The 17405-nt window shown below is 47.7% G+C and overlaps 1 long non-coding RNA gene and 2 other non-coding genes across 4 annotated transcripts; all 3 read right to left on the bottom strand.

The window, feature by feature from the left end:
• Positions 1 to 12963: 12963 nt before the first annotated feature.
• Positions 12964 to 17119, bottom strand: LOC112633725. Of its 2 annotated transcripts, none has more exons than XR_003121575.1 (5): positions 16774 to 17119; positions 16192 to 16349; positions 15091 to 15159; positions 13445 to 13629; positions 12964 to 13105 (listed from the first exon to the last, which is right to left on the bottom strand). It is a non-coding gene; the product is annotated as an uncharacterized LOC112633725 (long non-coding RNA). The 2 variants fall into 2 exon arrangements; XR_003121574.1 differs by having other exon boundaries at positions 12964 to 13359.
• LOC112633862 lies at positions 14307 to 14440 on the bottom strand. The gene has a single exon (XR_003121625.1). It is a non-coding gene; the product is annotated as a small nucleolar RNA SNORA71 (small nucleolar RNA).
• Positions 15603 to 15734, bottom strand: LOC112633864. The gene has a single exon (XR_003121627.1). It is a non-coding gene; the product is annotated as a small nucleolar RNA SNORA71 (small nucleolar RNA).
• Positions 17120 to 17405: the final 286 nt, after the last annotated feature.

Genomic DNA, 17405 nt, shown 5'->3' on the forward strand with positions numbered 1-17405 from the left:
TACCTTTTTTGTGATGACAACATAAGAGTAAGCAGGAATGGCACATTTTACATTAAAAAAAAAAAAAAAGATGAAGAGATGGTTCCTGGACTAGAACAGAAAGAGGCAGGGGCCATGCAAAAATCTTGGTCCTGGGCCTTGCACACTCCAGGACTGCCTTGGCTGGTGTCCTGCACTTGCCCCTATAGCCTCCTCAAGCTCCTTTGAGCCCACTTCCTCCACTCTTGAGAACACCATTTTCCAGGTAGATCCTGATTGTCAGCCTGAGCCCTCACTGGGCCCTCACTCATACCCCAGAACACCACCTCCAGTAGAAAAGGACCAATTTACACACACACTTCTCCTTCTTGGAGGGAGCATGCCTGCTGTTTTATTTTTAATGCCAGGAAATACATTTAGGGACCAAAAAATAAGGGCAAGCCACTGATAATGGATTGTTTTCTGAATACTGTGTGCAAAGGCTGCCATACATGTTTATTTTGAGAGCTCAGCATGCCACCCTGTTTGCTGGAATCCCTCATTAGGCAGGCCCGTGTCACAGATGGGAAAGTCAACCTGGATAAGAAAATACCCTCAGTGCCTCATCCAACAGCCAACCCCCCAGTAAAATTCCATAGTAACTGGCCATTTGGGGCAAGTTAAGGAAGAGACTCAGGCTTTTAGCCAGGATGTGTTCATGACAAAAACCTAACTTATGCTAAAAATAAATAAATAAAGAGTGATACTGATTGGAAAGCTCACATAATCAAATGAGGGGGAGGGCAGAGATCAAGGCCGACCTGCAAGACAACACCAGGGACTGGAATTCCATTGGGACTCCCCGTCCTGTGTCTCTGCCTCTCTCCATATACGAACTTCTAATTTTACACTCACTCAGCTTTCTTGCATATGTGAGGAATGCATCCCAGGTTTACCTTAGAACAAATCCCCATCCATCTTCCACTGAGGGTAGGCAGAACTGCCACCCTGCACAACTGCCACATATGGCTGTGCAGGTTGTGTACTGCACAACTCATGGGAGCACCACTCATCTATGGTTGAAAAGTAGAAATGCTAGGGATGCTTGGCTGAGCCAATGACACTGAAAATGCTTAGTTTAAAGGAAATAAAATGATAGGTTTTCCTGGAACCAAAGGTAGTCCTTGGTGAGCCCATTCCAAGAGAGTTCAAGGAATCCCACCGTAGCCCATAATGATTGGCCTCCCTAATCAAGCTTTCAGGGAATAATTCAAAGGCATTGGCTCTGCAAAGCTTTATATCCCCAGACTGAACTCACATCAAGCAGAAGACAGTTAAAACTGAGACAGCAGACCCCATACAGGGCCTATTAGAGATGGAGAGAGGTTTACAAGGAAAGTGGGGCCTTCTGAAAAAGGTAGCACACATGGCAATGCCTATGACACAGGAGCCGACTAACCTTAAAGTTACTTAGATATTTGCCAGGGAAAATGGTCACAATTATATTCCTGTGTGACTCATTTCACTATAGAGAAGCTGTCTGGCCTGGGCATGGTGGCTCACGCCTGTAATCCCAGCACTTTGGGAGGCCAAGGCAGGCAGATCACTCGAAGCCAGGAGTTTGAGACCAGCCTGGTCAACATGGTGAAACCACATCTCTACTAAAAATACAAAAATTAGTTGGGCATGGTGGCAGTTGGCTGTAATCCCAGCTACTCAGGAGGTTGAGGCACGAGAATCACTTGAACCAGGGAGGTAGAGGTTGCAGCAAGCTGAGATCATGCCACTGCACTCCAGCCTGGGCGACAGAGCTAGACTCTGTCTCAAAAAAAAAAAAAAAAAAAAAAAAAGGGAAAAGAAGACGGAAAAGAAAAGTTGTCTGTCTTAGATTTGGCAGGGACGGTATTTTTTCTTTTTTGAGACAGGGTTTCACTCTGTCACCCAGACTGGAGTGCAGTGGTGCAATCTTGGCTCACTGCAACCTCAACCTCCCGGGCTCAAGCAATCCTCCCACCTCAGCCTCCCAAGTAGCTGCAGATACAGGCACATGCACCACAATGCCCGGCTTTTTTTTTTTTTTTTTTTTTTGAGACAGAGTTTCACTCTCTTGCCCAGGCTGGAGTGCAGTGGCGCGATTTTGGCTCACTGCAACCTTTACCTCCTGGGTTCAAGCTATTCTCCTGCCTCAGCTTCCTGAGTAGCTGGAATTATAGGTGCACGCCATCATGCCCGGGCTAATGTGTTGTATTTTTAGTAGAGATGGAGTTTCACCATGCTGGCCAGGCTGGTCTCGAACTGCTGACCTTGTGATCTGCCTGTCTCAGCCTCCCAAAGTGCTGGGAGATTACAGACGGGAGCCACTGTTCCCAGCCTTTTTGCATTTTTTTTTAGAGATGGGATCTCACTATGTTGCCTAGGCTGGTCTTGAACTTCTGAGCTCAAGCCATCAGCCTGGCCTTCCAAAGTGCTGGGCTTAGAGTTGTGCACCACCACATACAGCCAGTATGTATGTGTATGTGTGTGTGTGCGTGTGTGTGTGTATTTTACATATATATATATATAATGTTAAAACCCTTGCCCCAAACAAAACGGGCCGGGCACAGTGGCTCACGCCTGTAATCCCAACACTTTGGGAGGCCGAGGTGGGTCTAACACTTGAGCCCAGGCATTCGAGATCAGCCTGGGCAACATGGTGAAACCCTTAGCTGGGCATGGTGGCAGGTGCCTGTGATCCCAGCTACTTGGAAAGCTGAAGCAGGAGGATTGCCTGAGTGGAGGTTGAGGCTGCAGTGAGTTGTGATTGCACCACTGCACTCCAGCCTGGGTGACAGAGGAGACCCTGTCTCAAAAACAACCAACCAAAAAAAAAAGAAAAACAAAACACAGTATCTCTAGCAGATCTAAATAAAACATAACATAAAACCTGATTTCCTTCAGCATCTCCAATGGAAGTGGAAATTATTTCACAAAGCTAAAGTGGGAAAAGACCTCATTCCTTTTCTTTGTGGAATCAAATACAATCTGTTCTGTGTCTGCATTTTACTGCACTAGTGGCTCATTCACTCAGTAGTTACTGGGGCTCTGACTCCTCGGAGTGCTGCAAAAGTCCTGGAGAAATGCCAAACACACTGGGGAGAACTCTCTGAACTTCCATCTAACCTGTGTAATGAGTCACACCCTCCCTTACTGGTGGGAAATTCTTTCCCAATGAAAGCATTTGAGGCTATAAATTTCTCCTTCCTACTGTTTCAGCTATACATAGTAGAAGTTTTGATAATACAGTATTTTCATTATCCTTCAGGTCTGAGTATTTTTAATGTTTGTTTTGTTTTTATTTAGACTTTATATTGTAGTGACATATTGCGGACATTTATTCTTTTTTTTTTTTTTTTTTTGAGATGGAGTCTTGCTCTGTTGACCAGGCTGGAGTGCAGTGGCAAAGTGGCAAGATCTCAGCTTACTGCAACCTCCACCTCCGGGGTTCAAGTGATTCTCCTGCCTCAGCCTCCTGAGGAGCTGGGACTACAGGCACATGCCACCATGCCTGGCAAATTTTTATAGTTTTAGTAGAGACAGGGTTTTACTGTGTTGGCCAGGCTGGTCTCAAACTCCTGACCTCAGGTGATCTGCCCAACTCAGCCTCCCAAAGTGCTGGGATTAAAGGCGTGAGCCACCACGCCCAGCCCATTTATTCCTGATACTGATGTGCTGGTATTAATATTTGAGATTTGCTTTGCAGCATAAAAGTTACCACATTCTATGCTGTAGACAATATTTGTAAATATTTTAAATATGCAAACAATATTAATAAATACCCCAAAGGTGCTTGAGAAAAATATATACTCTTTCAGTGTGGGTATAGATTTCTAAATATATATTTTTAGAATATCTATTAAAATCAAATCTATGTTCCAAATATTATGGTATGGAAAGGGAAAAATAAGAATTTCACAGCAGAGAAGTCTGGCAGTCACCACCTTCACCAAGTGATCAAGGTTAATGTCACTGATGATGAGTCACGTTCATACCATGTACCCCCGATATGATGTGATGAGAAGGGCACTTCACCTCTGGGGTGTTCTTCCCAGAAACCCATAGCCTGCAGTCTAATCATGAGAAAATGTTAGAAACACCTAAATTGAGGGCTGGGTGCGGTGGCTTGTGCCTGTAATCCCAGAACTTTGGAAGGCCAAGGTAGGCAGATCCCCTGAGGCCAGGAGTATGAGACCAGCCTGGCCAACATGTTGAAAACCCATCTTTACTAAAAATACAAAAATTAGGCCGGGTGTGTTGGCTCACACCTGCAATCTTAGCACTTTGGAAGACTGAGAGGGGGGTGGATCACCGTAGGTCAGGAGTTTGAGACCAGCCTGGCCAACATGGTGAAGCCCCATCTTTACTAAAAACACAAAAATTAGCCAGATATGGTGGCGCATGCCTGTAATCTCAGCTACCCAGGAGGTTGAGACAGGAGAATCACTGGAAATCAGGAGGCAGAGGCTGCAGGGAGCCGAGATCACACCACTGCACTCCAGTCTGCATGACAGAGGGAGACTCCATCTCAAAACAAAACAAAACAAAATACAAAAATTAGCTGGGCATGGTGGCACACACCTGTAGTCCCAACTACTGGAGAGGCTAAAGCATGATAATCGTTTGAACTTGAGAAGTGGAGGCTGCAGTGAGCTGAGATTGTGCCACTGCACACCAGCCTGGGCAACAGAGCAAGACTCCATCTCAAAAAAAGGAAAAGAAAAAGAAAAATCCAAATTGAGAAACATTCTACAAAATATCTTACCAACACTTTAAAACTGTCAAGGTCATGAAAAACAAAGGAAGACTGAGAAACCATTCCAGATGGAGGAGATTAAGGACACATAACTGAATGTAATGTGCTATTCTGTATGGCAGAGAAAATGGACATCAAGGGGAAAACTGGCGAAATCCAGATAGGGTCTGTGGTTCAGTTAATGGTAATGTACCAGTGTTAATTCCTTAGTTTTGACAAATGTGTCACGGTTACATAAGATGCTAATATTAGGGGAAGCTGGGTGAAGGGCATATGGGAACTTTTTGTACTAGGTTTTAAATTTTTCTGTAAATCTAAAATTATTCCAAAATCAAAGGTTTATTAAAAAAAAAAAAAAAAAAAAAAAAAAAAGCTGCTCATGGCAGGGCGTGGTGGCTTATGCCTGTAATCCCAGCACTTTGGGAGGCCAAGGCGAGTGGATCACTTGAGGTCAGGAGTTTGAGACCATCTTGGTGAAACATAGTGAAACCCCATCTCTACTAAAAATACAAAAATTAGCCAGGTGTGGTGGTGCATGCCTGTAATCTCAGCTACTCGGGAGGCTGAGGCAGGAGAATCGCTTGAACCCGGGAAGCGGAGGTTGCAGTGAGTGGAGATTGCACCACTGCATTCCAGCCTGGGTGACTGAGCAAGACTCCGTCTTAAAAAAACAAACATCAATCTGTTTAATCTTCACCACATCCCTCTAAAGGAGATCACTGAGGTGCACAGAGTTTAAAACTTGTCATCAAAGTCACCCAGTTAAGTTGGACCAGATCCGTGACTCCAAAGCCAGTGCTCACACCACTCTGGGCTGCATGCCAGCCACACCAACCACCATTGAGCTCCTCCCTGCATCCTCCACGCTGCTTTTGCATGTGGACCACTCTCCTCCTTTGCTCAGTTAAGTCTACTTCCCTGAGTCCCAAGAGGTCAGGTGCCCTATTTACTCCTGCAGCACCTTTCCCTCTTCCTCCATAGAATTTCTCATAGTTTTTCAACAATTTATTCATTGTATCTTGTTTATCTTGATGAGATTATGAGCTAACAAATGTCTGTGTTCACTGGCGTGCATTCACAGTGCTTAGCACAGAGGCCAGCACTTTGTAAATAGGTAGTGACTGACTGGGCACACTAAAGTTAACTCCAGTAGGATCTGTGCTAGAGAAGCACACCCAGGACTCGGTGTCCTGCCTCCAGAAGGCTCTGGAACATGAGGTAGGATTCCATCAAGCATGTCTGATATATACCTGGCCCTGCTCTGCCAAGATGGGGGAGAGGGGATACCAGAGAATGGGGGATCCAAGCTGGAACAGCTTCATTAAGCCCCCACAAGATGCAGCAGCCTTCCTGTGAAGGAGGCATCCTTGAACCCTTTATTGTCTAAAGCTATGATGTCCAGTAAGATAGCTACTCGCCATATGTGGCTACTGAGCACTCTAAATGTGGCTAGTCTAAACTGAAATGTGCTGTATGTACAAAATATATACCAGATTTCAAAGATTTCATTTGGGGAAAAATCTTATTAATAATTTTTAATATTGGCCAGGCAAGGTAGCTCACGCCTATAATCTGAGCACTTTGGGAGGCCAAGGCAGGTAGATCATTTAAGGCCAGGAGTTCGAGACCAGCCTGGCCAACATTGCAAAACTCCATATCTACTAAAAATACAGAAATTAGGTATGGTGGCACATGCCTGTAGTCCCAGCTGCTTGGGAAACTGAGGTGGAAGGATCACTTGAACCCGGGAGGCAGAGGTTGCAGTGAGCCAAGATCACACCACTGTACTCCAGCCTGGGTGACAGAGAGAGACTCTTATCTCAAAATAATATTAATGATAATTTTTAATATTAATTACATGTTGAAATAACAATATTCTTTGCTGTAATGGGCTAAATGAAATATATAAATATTACCAAAATTTATTTCACCTGCTTCTTTTTATTTAATGAGGTTACCAGGAAAAGTTTATATATGTGCTCACATTATATTTCTAACTGGACAGCATTGTCCTACACTATAAGCTCCTTCATCTGCTTTGTTCAGACCCAAATGCCCATCTGAGAGCAAGGCCCAGCACATAGTGATTGTTCATACGTATTTGGAATGTGAATTCATATAACTTATTATCTCTATATATTTATGCGATCCTCTTGAGGGCAACAACTTTCTTGTTCATCCTGGTATCTCTATTCCCAGCACAGTGCCTAAAAAATATTTTTCGGATGGACAAATGAACCTTCATTCTGTCCAGCTCTTCATTCTCCCAGCTCAATTCAGCCATGGAATCTTCCAGCCACTGTGTCACAGGTGCTCCAGTGCCAGGCAACAATTGCCTGGTAGGATTATGGCTCTTCTTGATGCTAATCCTGGTTATTGGGCCACATTGGTGATACCCTTCTCAAGTTTCCTCAAGTTCTGGGGGTCTGGGATGACACTTGCTTCAGACACAACAGCAGTGGGAAGGACACTTGATATTTTGGTGTTGGCTAAAACATGGCTATTGTCCCTGTACATGTCAGGTTCATAAGTTCGATCTGCAAAACCATTGATTTAGATGGGGACTATTTCAACAAGTCTAAATAATAGGCAATAATTTGAAGCAGATGGAACAAATAGTAAAATATCCTAATTTCCAGTTTTCCAGTATAAACAAGGATCTGACAAGCTTGGTATGCTTATGCTATTTATGAAATCAGCCTGAAACACTTTTCACTATTTAATACAGCAGGAAATGGAAAACTAGCTGAGCCACTCATTAGGTGTGAGACAGGTCTCTTCCGTTTCTTTGAGCCTTGGTTTCCTTATTTGTAAAATGGAAGATAAGTAAATCTACCTCGCTGGGTGGTTGTGAAGATTAAGTGAGGTAATTATATATACAGGCTTAATACAGTGCATGGGATGTAATAGAATTTCAATCAATGGTAGCAGTGATTAACACCAACCCTGCTGGGATGTGTGCAAATTAGCAAACAAGAAAGAAGAAAGTATTCGTGGTGCCTTAAGAGATGAGCCTGTCATAATTACATTTTATATTTGTTCTTCATTTTAACTATCAACAAGCTATATGTGCTCATCAGATAAAAACAGCAGACATTTATCAAGCACTCCATGCAAGGCAGTTACTATGTTATGCATTTAACATGCATCATCTTAATCATTGCTATTTGGGGGTAAATGCTGTGTTGATGGTCAAATCGGAGAGCCAGAAGCTGAGGGTCAGGGAGGGAAATAATGTGCTCCAGGCGCCATAGCAATTAAGTGACCACATCAGGTTTTTTTTGTTCATTTGTTTGTTTTGAGACAGGGTCTCACTCATGCTGGTAGCTGGGACTCCAGGCACGTGCCATCACACCCAGCTAATTTTTGTATTTTTTTTGTAGAGATGGGGTTTCACCATGTTGCCTAGGCTGGTCTCAAACTCCTGGGCTCAAGTAATCCCCCTACCTCAGCCTCCCAGTGTCGGGATTACAGGCATGGGCCACCTGCCTGGGTCTTTTTTTTTTCCTTAAGAGACAGGGTCTTGCTCTGTTGCCCAGACTGGAGTGCAATGGTGTGATCATAACTCACTGGAGCCTCGAACTGGGCTCAAGGAATCCTCCCTCCTCAGTCTCCCAAGTAGCTGGGACTACGTGCATGTGCCAATGTGCCCAGCTAATTTAAAAAAAATTCTTTTTTTAGAGACAGGGTCTCACTGTATTGCCCAGGTTGGTCTCAAACTCCTGGACTCAGGTGATCCTTCCACCTCAGCCTCCTGGGTAGCTGGGATTCCAAGTACAAGCCACCTTGCCCAGCCACATCAGATTCTTAATGACTTCACCAGGCCCACCTGTCATCAGTTGTACCCACAGAGGCAGAGGGGCCTGCATGAGTCATTCCTGGTGCACACTATCAGGGCATCTGCTGGCCTCATTCCTTATCCCAAAATGTTGACTGAGCACCTGCCACTTGTCAGGCATTATGTTGGTAAGTTTTTTGACTATAATGAGAAAAGACTCATTTTGCTGCCTTTAGTAATGGATACAGTAGTAGTGAATGTAAGGACTCTCAAAAAAAAAAAAAAAAAAAAAGGGGCTATGTGTGGTGGCTCACGCCTGTACCACCACCACTTTGGGAGGCCAATTTGGGAGGATCACTTGAGACTAGGATTTCGAGAGCAGCCTGGGAAACATTGCAAAATCCTATCTCTACAAAAAAAAAAAAAAAATACAAAAACTAGCCTGGCCTGATGGCACACACCTATAGCTACTCAGGAGGGTGAGGCAGGAGGATTGCTTGAGCCCAAGAAGTTGAAGCTGTAGTGAGCCCAGATTGCGCCACTGCACTCCAGACTGGGCGATAGAGTAAAACCCTGTCTTAAAATAAAAAAATAATTAAAAACAGGCTGGGCATGGTGGCTTATGCCTGTAATCCCAACACTGTGGGAGGCTGAGGCGGGAGGATCACTTGAAGTCAGAAGTTTGAGACCAGCCTGGCCAATATGGTGAAACCCCATCTCTACTAAAATTACAAAAATTTAGCTGGGTGTGGGGGTGCACGCCTATAATCCCAGCCACTTGGGAGGCTGAGGCAGAAGAATCATTTGAACCCAGGAGGCGGAGGTTGCAGTGAGCCGAGATCGCACCACTGCACTCCAGCCTAGGTGACAGAGCAAGACTCTGTCTCAAAAAATAAACAAAAATTTTTTTTAGAAAAGGAAGAGGAATCTTGGTCACATGGCCACACCTTATAAAAATTCAGAAAAAACTGACCCCCAGGCCTGATGGCAAGTCAGAATACTGCTGACAGTCATGCCTGGAGGAGCACGAACGTGGTTTGGAAACTGAAATTTCATTCTCCACCTATGAGTTCTAGAAACTTGCAACAGGAGCTCACTTGCAACAGGAGCTCGATGTTCTGTGCTCCTAGGCTGCTGTTAAGACTTAATTACTCTGTCTCTTCCTGTTTCTGCAACCAATTACTCAGTGTCTTGACATGCAGAACTCTCCCAGCAGAAACACTGCAGGGCTCGGTGATCACTGCTATGGGTCCTGGACCAAGGTGATGGGTTAGGCCTAACAAGGCTGTCCTTGGGTGACTGAGCTTCCCTAGACCACTGAGCTGCGGTTGGAGGTGTGGGGGATGGGGAGCTGACAGGTGCAGAGCCTGGACTCTAGACACAGCCTTCCAGGTGCTGACCAGTTAATCCTGGCTTGATTCAGCTGCCAGCCTCACAACATGGTGAAACGTCCATAATCAGAAGCAGCATTGCAGTGGCCTCAGATGCCTGTTGTCTCCCCACTTCACCGAGCCTGGTATCCAAAGGAAAAGCTTCCTATTGTCCGTGGTCCATGCGGTGATGGCGGCTTGCACAGGCTGCAGTGAACACCCAGCCGCAAGAGCTCCTCACTTTAGTCAAATCGCACCTCCCTGGGGAGGCCTTCCCGTCTAGTCAATTTAAAATGCCACTCCCTCTGCTGGTCTCCAAACTTCCTATCTTGTTTCCCTGCTTTATAACTTTTTTCCTTAACATTTCTCAAACATTCTACCCATTTTAGTACTTTATGATATGCCCTTGTCCTCCAAAATGTAAGTACAAAGCAGGGATTTGCTCTTTTGCCTGTTTTGTTTACCAGTTCCTAGAATTGTGCCTGCACAGAACTGATATTTCACATGAATGGAAGGAGGGGCGGGGAATCCAGTCTGGGTGGAGGTTCCGCCGGCAAAGACTTCCTGAAGAAAGTGACACAAGCTGAATCAGCTAAGCTTGAAGTGAATGATGCATTCCAAGGCACATAGGCCGGGAAAAGAACATGTGCAGAGACCTTAAGCAGAAGGGTGGCTGAGGCCTAGGGTGCTTGTGTGAGAAAAGGGTGGACAGGCAGGCCACAGGCAGAGTGAGGAGGGCCTCGCTGTCTCCTCTGGAGAATGGGAAGTCTAGGCTAGATGCCAAGGGTAGGGTCGGGCGAGGGTGGCAGAGGGCAGGAGAAGAAAGACCTAAGAGGCTGGGCCAGCAATGAGGACCACATACAATTGGAAAGGAAGTTCCAGTGATTGAGAGGCGCTGTCCTTTACTGAGCACTTCCTGTGTGCCAAGTGCTATGCTAAGAGCTTCTAACATATTAGTTCACTGACCTTCACATCCAGCCTGCAACCACTAGGATGCATGAAAATAGGGTGATAAATGAGGGAACCCTCCACAAATCAACCAGTCTGGGTTAGTAAGGAAATTTTTATGCTGGGGGCCAGGTCACGGTAAGTGATCTATCTCTATAGCTGACACTCTTCCCCCACTGCGTGGCAGTCTCGCCTCTTCCCTTGTTTTTCACTACTCCATCACTGTTGCCTCCTATAGAACAAACTAAACAGGGTGTAAGGGACCCCCGGGTTGCAGGATTGAGATAGTGGGTCAAGAAGACCATAAAAGAGAGAAACACAATGAGAGATTAAAGGAGAAGGGAGTGGGGTGTAGACACTGGTCCTATTAGCGGACGGGAACCTGCTTAGCAATGAGAGGGGTCAGTTTGCTAACGAAAGACAGGTCTACCAATTCAAGACACCAACCAGTGTAAAACTTCACTAAAAATAGTGGACTCAGAAAAGGGGAGAACTTTGACCCCCTTTCTTTGGTGGGGGAAATGTGGTCATTTCTCACTAAAGGACAAGGGCCACAGTTGGATAAAACTGACCAGAGAGGGGTTGCAGCAGGTGGGGGGATATTCAAGAGAGCAAATCAGAGGTGTCAGGTGGTTCTCGGGTAGGAATAAGGAGGGGGACAATGAAGAAATAAGGCCCTCGCCAGAAATGGCTGGCAGAGCGGACTCTTCAGTCCCCAAGAATGTCTCCTGCTGGCAGAGGTCATCAGAGATGCCTGAAAGCCTGGTTTCCCTCAACCCTAGTCACAGTGATTTCTTTTTTTTTTTTTTTTTTTTTTGAGACAGAGTCTCACTCTGTTGCCTAGGCTGGAGTGCAGTGGCATAATCTCAGCTCCCTGCAACCTCTACCTCCCAGGTTCAAGTGATTCTCCTGCATCAGCCTTCTGAGTAGCTAGGAATATAGGTGCCTGCCACCATGCCTAATTTTTGTATTTTTAGTAGAGATGGGGTTTTACCATATCGGCCAGGCTGGTCTCGAACTCCTGACCTCAAGTGATTTGCCTGCCTTACCCTCCCAAAGTGCTGGTATTACAGGCGTGTGCCACCACACCCGGCTAAGTCACAGTGATTTCTATTTCAACTGAAGGAATGGGACCAACTGACCCCCCACTTTCTCCCATGGCCTTTGGGAGCATTCTTGTGTGTGAAATTTACCTGAAAAACGAGGACAGGGTAATATGTGTGGTGGTGACACACATACACACTGAGCACATCACTGCGATCGCTGCTACCAAAGAGAATCCCCAAAGACCAAATCTATCTCATGGTAACAGAAGCCCCAGCGGCTGGCACTGCCTACCACACCCATAGAGCTCTCCAAGGGCAGCTGTTCCTCATACACTCCACTCTCTCCTCTGCTCAAAACCAACTCCTACATTCACCTGCAATCTACCACCTGAGCTCAGGGCACTCTTTTTTTTTTTTTTTTTTGAGACGGAGTCTCGCTGTGTCGCCCAGGCTGGAGTGCAGTGGCACAATCTCGGCTCAATGCAAGCTCCGCCTCCCAGGTTCACGCCATTCTCCCGCCTCAGTCTCCGAGTAGCTGGGACTACAGGCACCCGCCACCACACCCGGCTAGTTTTTTGTATTTTTAGTAGAGACGGGGTTTCACCATGTTAGCCAGGATGGTCTTGATCTCCTGACCTCGTGATCCACCCGCCTCGGCCTCCCAAAGTGCTGGGATTACAGGCTTGAGCCACCGCCCCCGGCCTAGGGCACTCTTACATTCCTCAAGGACTCCCGCCCCTGCCTCTATCCCTAAGTCATCCCGTCTTCTCTCCCAAAGCTCTGGCTCAAATGTTTCCCCCGCCAACTTAATCCTAACAGTTCCCCTTCTCTCCTAAGCCTGAACCCCCGCAACCCCTAGATGCACTTGGGATTACTGTTCAATCCCAGTCCAAATCCCACATCCCATCTCACGTTCCCTAGGTCAAGCCTTGGGTGTGTGTCAAGGGGAAAGTCTTAACGAATGAGAACCAGAAAATCTGCCCTTGTGACGCAGTCTCTATACCCAGTCTTGCTGGCACACAGAGATACTGATAAAAAAAACAAATACACAAAAATGAAAGAACTAGCAGCAGGGCATGTTTCAAGATTTATTGAGTGCATGAGAGGACAATGGTCCATAGCACAGAAAAAGTCAACAGGAACAAATTCTTGGTTTTCAGAAGTCACACCAGGAGCAGGCGGGAGGACACGGAGGATGGCCACTGGATGGCCTGGCCTAGATGGAAGAAAACCAGTCTTCCTGGGCCATGGCACTCTGTGGCACTGGCAGGGCAGAGCCAGCTGAAAGGTCTTCACCTCTGGATCCCAAGTCCCCAGAGCCACAGGGCTTTTCCTCTGCCCACCCTCCACCCACGCTGAGGGAAAAGTCGATTAGTGTTGTGCTGAGACAATAGGGGCAAGAAGGTTCAGCCATGCGTTATGGAGTGACATCACTCATCACTTTTGGTCTGTGATCAACCCTCAAACAATCTAAAAGAGAAGACAAATGAAGCCAGCGGCTTGGAATTTCTGCCTGGGAAACACAGGCCGACTTAAACTCTTGGCATTCACTTACCATGAGGAGACCCCTCCAGGGAAGCTGGGACCCCAGGTCATTGTCTCGAGAGGCTCAGTGCCTGCACCTCCTGGGGTTTCCTCCAACAGTCTCCAGACCAAGGCGGCATCCCTGGAGTGAGGAGGGGCCACAGAGCAGGAGGCTGCAAGTGCTTGGTCGCCAGTGTTCTGCCAAATTTCTTCAAGCTGATGTCAATGGGAATGCCCCCAGTTAATCAATCAGGTATGAGTTGCCAGTTTCTTTCATACCAAACTCATCTCAAAAAGGAATCTCAATGCTCCCAAAGATTACTCAAAATAAAACTTAGGAGTCTAGCAAAACTGTCCTAGGAGTCTTGACAGGCAACTGAGCAGATGTGCAACTGGCAGAGAGACAGCTGGAGAGACCTCTCAGGGCCCCTCCCATAGATGTCCCACCTCCCGTGCTGGGAGCCAAGGACCACCCCAGCAGCCATCCCTCCACGCTCTCATTACTTGCCTGCACATCTGTCTCACTCTTGCTCACCCTAGACTCAAAGACCTTCTCATGTTGCTACCCCTCCCTGGAATACCTTTCTATTGCCCATCGCATCCCACTCTTTGAAAGACCTGCCCAGGTCCACCACCTCCAAAAGGCTGCTTCTCTTTGAAAATCTTAAGGCAGTGACTGTATGCCACCCAACATCACACTTATTTGTTAAAAAAAATAATTCACACAGGCTTTTCTCACCATCTAGTACCCAAACCTTGACACTGAGAGAGACTGTTCTCTGATAACAGGAGGCTAAGCTGAAAAAAGCCACACTAAAGTGTCTCCTATCACTCACTCACACAGCATCCTAAAATGCTCCTGAGACCAGAAGGTGCTGGCAGGAGAGAAGGAGTGTGTGAAGGCGCCAGCATTTGAAAGGGACAGGTGTGAACCCTCCAAACACGGGAAACGGCTTTCAGCAATTCCTCTCCCTGCATTATTGATGACCAGAGCACAGGCAGCCCGTGATCATTTTTGAATGCAGGTATATACAAGGGCAGAGAGAGATGCAGGAGGAGAAACAGATGCCAGCAGCCTGTGGACTAAGTCCAGTCCAGGAAAACAATCCAGCCCAGCACAGGACCCCAAAAGTGGCTCTGCTTTCCTGAAAAAGCCCCATAGAACTTCCCTGCCAGGAGGAATCAAAGAGAAGTTACATGGGGCAAAAACAGTGGGAAAATACTGGTTGGTAATGATAGGAATCATGTGGTCTCAAGCACCACAAAAGTCACCTCTATCAGAACATTATTTTCCAAATGAAGAAAATTAGGTTCTGAATCAGTCCTTGACTGGGATAGTGGCAGAAGGGGATTTAAAGCCAGACGACCACAGTCTCTGAAGCCTAGGTCCACCCATTTTCCATTACAACATCCTGCTGCCCGGGGAGAAAGGGCAGAGACCTGTTATTACCAAAGTGGGACTCTGGAGGTTTCCCCCCAGCAGGAAGTCCTAAAGGCACATGAAGGGCCAGAGGTGATGTGGGTTGGCTGGGTGGACAGTGGATCTGGGGACCCACAGTGCCATTCTCATCTCACCTCTCAACTCCCCTACACCAACCCCAAAGCCCCTGGGAACATGTACAGGACTGTACTAGATACAAAGAACCAACATTCCAAAGAATGAACCAGAGATCTTACCTCAAGGACACTAAGGTCTAGCATGTTCCCGACATGACAACTCCCATGCCTCTGCACACAGTGGACTATCTGCAACAGATAAGATGCCATGAGTGAGCACCTAGCTTGTCCCTGCTCACAGCAGGGATGGCAAGCAACAGGAAAGGGCTTAGCACAGTAGTTACCAGACAGTAAACATTCCTAAGCAAACACACTATTTCCTCATAAAAGAGAAAATAGTTAACTCTACAGAGGAAGACAGTGGATGGTCTATGGCAGGGTGAGGGTGGCCAACACTGATCAATGTGTAGTTAATCAGCAGAAGATTGAAAGGAGATCAAAACCAGGTTTACAGGAGTGTGCCGCGGCTGAGGCAGTGACTCTGCTGGTCGTCAAGGGAATTTAAGCAACACACATAGCCTGGTTCCCAACAGCAGGGAGCAGGAAGTGAAAGCTCTAATCATGACGTAACACCCACGGCAGCCCCCAATCCCCTGGATGCCCCAGGTGTGTGCAGCTTTGAGAAGCAGGAGTGTAGGAAAGTTCCCGGGACAGGAAGGTGAAGATGTGGACCCTCCAAACACGGCAACCTTTCCCACATTTCCTCTGCCTGCACTACCAATGATCAGGACATGGGCGGCCCGTGATCACTTACGAATGCAGGCGCAGGAAAGAGCAGAGGGCAATCCAGGAACAGAGGCCAAAATGAGCTGCCTGGAGATTGCCAAAGCGCCAAGCCCAAAGGACCTGAGCGCTATCCACTTAATGCAGTACAAAGATCTCATCTGCCCCCATCAAGAAAGTCACAGAAGACTAATTTTTGGTTAAAAAAAAAAAAGCTAAATTGTTCATTCATCCCACAAATATTAAGTTTCTACGGGTTGCCAGACATCATGGGTTCAAAAGGAAGAAAAACGTGCAAGATCTCCCCCTTACAGAGTTTTCGCAGTTTCATTACATTACAGAAAGTCAAGCTCAAGAGAATGAAAGAACTTAGCCAGGCTCTCCTCTGCACCCGGCTTTGCCAGACAGTTCTCGGAATTCATGACCATGCCCTCCGCGGGGTCCCCCAGAAGGGAATCTGAAGGGTCCCCCAAGGTGCTCATGACCAGCACCACTTACCCAGGGACATCCTCACCGCGCGGACAGTGGGAGCCCCTCAGGGAGTGCAGATCAGGGTGCTGCAGGAAAAACGGGGGCTCTGGCTGGTGCGGAACCAGCAAAGTCATCCAAGGGAGAGCTGTCATCTGTCTCCAGGAGAGCCGCACAGCCCACGAGGCCTAGGCAGGGAAAAGCATAGGGAAGGGGCTTAGTACAAGGTTCTGGCAAAGGAGCCTGTAATTCGCCCCTCTGGGGCCCTGGGCGTCCTCTATTAAAACCTCAGCCAATTGGTCTGTAAAGTGGAGGTTTTACAGGTTATTGAGGAGAAAATGAGTTAACAGTTCCAAGGACGTGGCACAATGACTGACACTCTGTAGGCAACCGACAAGCAGCTTTGGGGGCTTCCAAAGTCAGGAGTCGGAGATCGGGGTCGGGGGAGTGAAAGTCGCGAGGTCTCTAGAGCCCCTCAGCCCGCGTGCAAGGCCCCGGGCTGCACGTTTCTCAAGGGGCACTAAGCCTCCCCGCATAGAGACTGTGCGGACCGGGGGTCTGACGTCTGCATGGGGTCGGCTCAGCCCAGCGAAGGCCGAGGGCGCGGCTCACCCGCCAGTCTCTTTCCCGAGGACACGCGAATCCTGAGGGGCCCACCCCGGCGGAGGGGACGCAGCACTGCACCAGGGGCTGGGCCTGACGTCCGGCCGGCTCTTCCCACTCCCCTCGGGGCCTCAGTTTCCCCTTTTGTCGGGAAGGAGGTACACAGCACCGGCCTTGGGAGGCCACTGGGGGTTCTTGGTAAGACCACGCCTCGGGCGCTGCCCCTCAGTGACTCATCCCGGGCGTCAGGATGGATGGCGGCGAGTACAGGGGTAACCTCGCGGAGGGGGGCGAAGAGCAGTCTGCAAACCGCAGCCACAAGACTCCCTCTCCGGTGCTCTGCGCCAGCGGAAATACGGTTGGGGGCGCGGCTGCAGCCTAGAGCGGCGCTTCCGCCGGGCCCCTACCTGCGCAGACGTGCCTGCAGCGCCCCCTGGCCGGACGGAGCTGCAATTCTGTCCCTCTACTAACGCCCTTTATCCAAGCGTTCATCTAAAGGAGCATCCCTTCCATGAGTTCGCCCACCCATCCATTTACCCAGAAAATATTTGTGAAACGTCACCTGCCATTTGAGGACACAGTGAGAAGACAGCCATCAGTCTATAAACCAGGAAGTGGGCCCTCACCACTTCCTGGTTTAC

Source organism: Theropithecus gelada, chromosome 10 (genome assembly GCF_003255815.1).
Source record: "Theropithecus gelada isolate Dixy chromosome 10, Tgel_1.0, whole genome shotgun sequence".
Lineage (NCBI taxonomy): Eukaryota > Metazoa > Chordata > Mammalia > Primates > Cercopithecidae > Theropithecus > Theropithecus gelada.